Here is a 6,000-nt window from a genome sequence, read left to right on the forward strand (position 1 = left end):
TGAGCGCCAAAGAATTGATGCTTTTGAACTGTGGTGTTGGAGAAGACTCTTGAGAAGTCCCTTGGACTGCAAGGAGATTCATCCAGGCCATTCTAAAAGAGTTCAGTCCTGGGTGTTCATTGGAAGGACTGATGCTGAAGCTGAAACTCCAATTCTTTGGCCACCTCATGCGAAGAGTTGACTCATTGGAAAAAACTCTGATGCTGGGAGGGATTAGGGGTAGGAGGAGAAGGGGATGACAGAGGATGAGATGGCTGGATGCCATCACCGACTCAATGGACATGAATTTGAGTAAACTCTGGGAGTTGGTGATGGACAGGGAGGCCTGGTGTGCTGATATTAATGGGGTCACAAAGAGTCAGACACAACTGAGCGACTGAACTGAAGCATGAAAATTGTAATGGTTAGGAATATATCTAACAAAAGGTATACCACTTTTTTGTACTGAAAACTATAAAATGTTTGTGATAGAACAATTGTAACACTCAAATGAAGGAACAGAGGTATAATGTTTCATGTTCTGAGAAACTAATAGTAAATATCTCATTTCTCTCAATCTATAGATTTACTTCAGTCTTAGTCAAAATTCAAGAAATTTTAATCAAATTTGATAAATGGATTTTAAATTTACATGGAAATTTAAAGTCCAAACGTCTAGATACCTTTGAAGAGTAAGAAGAAAACCTCACTTACATCATTTACCATATTAAGACCTTGAATGACTAAAAATTTCAATTGCAAGAATACAAAGTATAAAGTCTGCAAGGGTCTGAAAAATAAATATTAAGTATAGCATAAAGTAGAAGTGAACAATGCAGGTTCTGGAAAACAGTGCCTAGATTTTGAATTCAGATTCTGTCATTTACTAATTTTACGACCTTGGACAAATTCTTAACCCCTCAAAGCCTCAAATTCACTTTGCATAAAGTGCTGCCAGTAATAGTAGCTACCTTATTAGATTAGATTGTTGTGAGAAATGAATGAATTAAATCATACAAAGTGTTTTGAGCAGTGTCTGGAATATATTTAGCACCCAGTAAACATTAGATACCATTACTTAAGAATAGAGGAAATAAGAGCAGTAAGGAAGACGATTTTGATAGGAAAACTGTGGTAAAGGTAAGAGTGGGACAAGATAATGCAGTGGAGGAAGCCAGACACAGGGCAATGAGTGGTCCTGTTGAGCATGATGAATCTTTTGTAAATTAACCTAATTGTAATTGTGAACTAATGTGGGCAAAAAATGTCACCACCCATATCAGTAAACAAAAGACAATGTGGACATCAACCGTCCATCAGTGCAGCCACCCTTAACTGTGTACCCTGAAGGAATACAGGATGAAGAAAAGCAGAATACTGTGTTTATGCACCTACATATTCAAGGTGCATGTCAAAGACATGATTTCAAAAGTCCAGACTCCTATATCTTCCCATATACAGAAAAATGCCACATTTATTAACTTGAGATTCCTGGTTTCTTTAGCAGTAATATTTTGATGTTCCAACTATCTGGGTTTGTTTGTTTTTGCATAAACCCCTATATATCCTGGCTCCTGCCTTACATTTTCAGTCCCTAAGAACTATTTGAGAGATTGTCTCTCAGACTTAAGTCCTCAGTATGTCTTCAAAATAAAACATAATTCTCAAATGTTACATTGTGTATTTTTTTTCAGTCAACACTAATGGAGAGATTCAAGAAGGCAATGGCACACTAAAATGTACATTTTAGAAAATTCTCTGGCTTCTGCTGGAGAACAAAATGTAGCTGAGAAAAACTGCAAAGAATGATACTGGGTATAAAGTTGTTGCATGCACCGATGTGATATAGGCCTGGGTTAGAGGTTTTCTGTTGGAATAGTGAAATCTGATTTTAAATAGGCTGTGTTTTGGCACCAGAGCTGATAGGATTTGCTGATAGATTAGATGTGTATAATGAGAAAAAGGAAGCTCAAGGATCCCCCTGAGGTTCTGGTGTTAGCAAAATATGGAAATGATAGTGTCGTTCAGAAAAATGGGAAAAAGGAAGGAGATGAAAATAAGACAGGAATTGAAATATAATATGTAGAATATCTTCATAAGAATTATGCATTTTATACCCAAGTGGGCATGTTTGAAAAGACACCTGGATATTAAATTCTATATATAACTCAAGGGGCTTTTCCCAGTGACTCAGTGGTAATGGACTTGCCTGCCAATGGTTGGGAAGATTGTCTGGAGAAGAAAATACAAACCTATTCCAGTATTCTTGCCTGGATAATCCCATGGACAGGGGAGACTGGCAGGCTGCAATCCATTGGATCACAAAGAGTTAAACACAACTGAGCACATATGCACAATCACATACCTCAAAGGAGATATTAATAGTAGAGATAGAGATCTGTGTGTCAGAGGGATGAATGATATTCAAAATACTAATAATGTCAATTATGATTATAGATGTTTAGCTATGTATAACTTCTTCTGGCCAATCTCCATGCTGGAAACCTTTAATGCATTATTTCATCCATCAATCAGAAATTATTTGAAGGTATAGGTCCTATTTACTGTCCATTTTACAATGAGAAAATTAAACCTGGAGCTGGAGTAATCAGCACATGATCACAAAAAATTAAGGAACAGAGCTATGATTCAAACAAGTGACAGTCTGACTAAAATTTTCTTTTCCAATTATGTTACAATTTTTTTAATGTCAAATTTCTTCCCTCTCATGACAGAATTAAAAACATGGGTTTCTAATAACATATAATTGTTTAAGTTTTTCACTTATGTGTTGTCTCTCATACATTTAACTCATGCCATATTATGCTAAAAACAGGTAACTCAGTTTGAGGCTTGAATCCACTTGGCCAGGACTAGAACCTGGCCAAAACCCACAGTCTTACAACTGAGATTACACATTTGGTTTCAGGACTTAAATTTAGGTTCCTGAAGCTCCAATACTTTGGCAACTGATGCAAAGGGTTGACTCACTGGAGAAGACTTTGACGTTGGGAAAGATTGAAGACTAAAGAAGGGAGCAGCAGAGGATGGGATGCTTAGATGGCATCACAGACTCAATGGACATGAACTGGAGCAATAATGGAAAATAGTGTAAACTAGAGGAGCCTGGCATACTAGAGTCTATGGGGTTGCAAAGAGTTTGACATGTTAACAACTGAACAGAAACAACAAAATTCTTGTTGTCTCACTGAAGAAAGAATTAAGTGAGAGACAAAGTAGTAGGTAAGAAGTGGATTTATTTAGAGACAAACACTCCACAGACAGGATGTGGGCCATCTCAGAAAGAGAGAGCAGCCTCAAAGTATGATGTGGTTAGTTTTTATGGGCTGTGTAATTTCATAGGCTAATGAGTGGGAAGATTCTTTCAACTATTTTGGGGAAAGAGGGGAGATTTCTAGGAATTGAGCCACAGCCTACTTTTTGGTCTTTGAGAGTTGATCTTGGAGCCAACATGGTGCCTATGGGTGTATCATTTAGCTAGCTTATGTGTTACAATGAGTGTATACTGAGGTTCAAAGTCTAGTGGAAGTTGACTTGTTTACCACCTTGTACCTATTTGATTCTAATCAGTTTATGTTGTATCCTCAAGCTATGTCATTTTTTAAAAGTTTATGCCATTTTGATATATGGTAAAACTAATACAATATTGTAAAGTTAAAAAATAAAATAAAAAGAATAATAAAAAAAAAAGTTTATGCCCTGCCCTCTTCCCTTCTGTTTCAATACAGGAATATAAACATTTCTTTGAATTATTTTGTACTAAGATAACAATAGTGCCTCCCCATATAAGTTTATATTATGATACTACATTGATATTTTACAACATTATAATGCAGTGGCCATGATTTCTGTGTCTTTGAAGAAGAAAACTGAATGAAACTGTATTTTTTGTTAAGGAGTCTATTGTAAGGAATGACAAAATAGCACCAATGGGGGGGGGGGCATTTATTACACTTACTGAAAGTTTTCTTCCTATGTTATGAAGCATTTAAGATTTCAGCTGGTTGTGAAATGTATAAGAATTTCCTCCTGTGAATTTCTCACCCTCTCACTTTAAAGCCATCTACTCCCTTTGCAGATTCTCCTTTGTAGTTTCTTTGGCACACATTTTTACTTTATCTGAATCTCTCCTGCAATTTATTTTTCCTGTGCATAACTGAACTTTATCTCAACTCTCCTTAATTAAATCAATAGTCGACTATACTTTCTACCAAAACTATTGACCAACCCTAATAAGCTGCAAACAGTTTGGAAAAAAAATAAACTTCATACAGCACAACTGTAAGGCCAAAGACTGTCCTTTTCTTTGCCTCTTTACTCTCATCCTCTTCACCTTCTTCCCTGATTTTCGCCCTCCCCCTCCCCCTCCCCCCTTTCTCTAGTCATTCAGGAAAAAAAGAGTTTAATCCATGTCTTGGAAGTGAGAGCATGCAGCCAGAGCAAGGTCTGTTGAATAATCAGTATCTATGCAGGGCTTTTCTGGTACTGAAAGATCCCACCGGGAGCAGAGGAATATAAGCCGATAGGCTGCTGTTAGCCTGGAGAAATGATTGTAACCTGGATACAAGCCTGAAGTTCTATATCTTAAATCCTTTGGATAAATACTCTTTCAAGGAGAAGTAACCAGAACACAAACCCCTGTAGACACAATACTTTTCTTTTTAAATCAGAAGGAACCCTGCATCTCCCAGGTTTGAATCCCTTATCTAAGCAGGTTTGTTGATTTTATGGAATAATTTCTAGTATATCTTCATGGGCCTGATATACTCACTACTTGGCAGGTCTTACACATACTAAACAGAGTAAATGGTACATTTTCTACAGTAAAATTTTATTTATTTTATTAAAAAAATATTGTGAAATAAATAAATATTTATTTGAGATTAAAGGGTTACTTTCAAATAGAAAGATATGTCAAAAATAGTTTCCATTTATGATATTGCAGAGCAACTGTTTTTATTTCAGTTTATCTAGGAAAAAAGTATTTCAGCTCAACTTTTGAATGCTATCATGCAATTGACTTTCATAGAGCTTTGTTAAACAGTGCATAGGTTAATGGGTTGTTTTCAGAGGTATTATATTACAAGTTGTTAATTGTAGAGGAGGAAATTTTTTTTAAAAATCACCATTCATTTGTGTCCTGCTTCAGAGTGTGAGAAATAAGCCTAATGTTGGGAAAATATTGTAGGCTTATAGCAAGAGATACCTGAGATGAAATTTTATGTCATTTATTAAGTGTATAGTTCTAGGTAAGTCACGCAACTCTAAATAATAAAAATATATATTTAAAAATTTTTGATTGATAAGGGTAAATCAGTTCAGTTCAGTTGCTCAGTCACGTCCAACTCTTTGTGACCCCATGAATTGCAATATGCCAGGCCTCTCTGCCCATCACCAACTCCAGGAGTTCACTCAAACTCACATCCATCGAGTTGGTGATGCCATCCAGACATCTCATCCTCTTTCGTCCCTTTTTCTTCCTGCTCCCAATCCCTCCCAACATCAGAGTCTTTTCCAATGAGTCAACTCTTTGCATGAGGTGGCCAAAGTACTGGAGTTTCAGCTTTAGCATCATTCCTTCCAAAGAACACCCAGGGCTGATCTCCTTTAGAATGAACTGGTTGGATCTCCTTGCAGTCCAACGGACTCTCAAGAGTCTTCTCCAACACCACAGTTCAAAAGCATCTATTCTTCAGCGCTCAGCTTTCTTCACAGTTCAACTCTCACATCCATACATGACCACTGGAAAAACCATAGCCTTGACTAGACAGACCTTTGTTGGCAAAGTAATGTCTCTGCTTTTGAATATGCTATCTAGGTTGGTCATAACTTTCCTTCCAAGGAGTAAGCATCTTTTAATTTCATGGCTGCAATCACTATCTGTAGTGATTTTGGAGCCCAAAAAAACAAAGTCTGACACTGTTTCCACTGTTTCCCCATCTATCTGCCATGAAGTGATGGGACCAGATGCCATGATCTTCATTTTCTGAATGTTGAGCT

The sequence above is a fragment of the Bison bison genome, unplaced genomic scaffold, assembly GCF_000754665.1.
Source record: "Bison bison bison isolate TAMUID 2011002044 unplaced genomic scaffold, Bison_UMD1.0 scf7180017864358, whole genome shotgun sequence".
Classification (NCBI taxonomy): domain Eukaryota; kingdom Metazoa; phylum Chordata; class Mammalia; order Artiodactyla; family Bovidae; genus Bison; species Bison bison.